Below are 1,342 nucleotides of genomic sequence, written 5' to 3' on the forward strand. Positions count from 1 at the left end.
TGTTGCTGTACTTGTTTTTATTTGTTCTGTAAAAAAAAAAAATAATTAAAATGACAAGATACTGCATCTGTTACTGCAGACAGACTGTTTAAATTCACATTCTGAATGAGTGTTATAATAAGTATAATAAGTTTGTGTCTCAGTGTAAGGATGGGCCTGTGTTGTGCTATATTTTTTTTATTGTTGAAAACCCCAAAGAAAAGACCAAAACAAGCCAGTCTCAGTTATTTCCAGCTTCCCTTCCCTTTCTTTGGCTTTAGTCTAAGACAGGAGTCTCAAACTCAAATTACCTGGGGGCCACTGAAGGCAGTATCAAAATGACTTAAAAAAGACACAAAATGACCAAAAAAACCCACAAAATTACAAAAAAAGACACAGAATTACCAAAAAAAAACACAAAATTATAACAAAAAGACAAAAAATTATTACAAAAAGACACAAAATTACTAAAGACGACACAAAATTATTTGAAAAAGACACAAAATTACCAAAAAAAGACAGAATTACCAAAAAAGAGACAAAAATATAAAAAAAAAGACACAAAATTACCAAAAAAAGTAATTAAAGGGACCTTCCACACACAACACAGTAAAGTGCCATTCATATAAAACTCACATTAAACTTTCATATCAAGGTGGGGGCCACAAAATATCATCACGAGGGCCGCAATTGGCCCGCGGGCCACAAGTTTGAGACCCCTGGTCTAAGACATAACAATAAACATCAATGATATAGTGCATTGATTTCCAAGAATGTGTATGTTTACCTTAACACATAACTGCAAATATTTCTCAAATAATTTAAAGTTCATGTGACAAATTCTAATAAGGATTTTTTTTTTAACATCACATCTAATATGAGGGAAAATAAGATTAATTAATAATTTCTGATAAACTGCAGTAAAATCACATGAAATCTGACATGGACATAGTTAAGATATAAATAGGAGCATACATATTAAGTACTGTAGGATTTATTTATAACCGTGGTAGTTTGTAAATTCTTCATTCAAAGGTTTAAACCTCGTCCTCAAGTCACTTTATTTTAAAATTAGACAACAAAATCACTTCATAACACTGAATTTCAGAAGGATCGAAAGAAAGGTAGAAATCAGTCTTTACAGAAGATGAACAGTTTATAATGTACATAAGATATAATAGCAACAGCAGCAGCGCCCCCTGCTGGTCACAAGATACAGTGGAACACCAGGAACCTGAATTACTGGAAACACTTTGAAAATAACTTCAGAGTAGATGCAAGTCTTTTTTAAACGTATGTTGTTGTTTTTCTGTTTGTTTGTTTGTTTGTTTTTTAAACATAAAACATGTTCATTGTGTCTAAA

Source organism: Centropristis striata, chromosome 19 (genome assembly GCF_030273125.1).
Source record: "Centropristis striata isolate RG_2023a ecotype Rhode Island chromosome 19, C.striata_1.0, whole genome shotgun sequence".
In the NCBI taxonomy this organism is placed as follows: Eukaryota; Metazoa; Chordata; class Actinopteri; order Perciformes; family Serranidae; genus Centropristis; species Centropristis striata.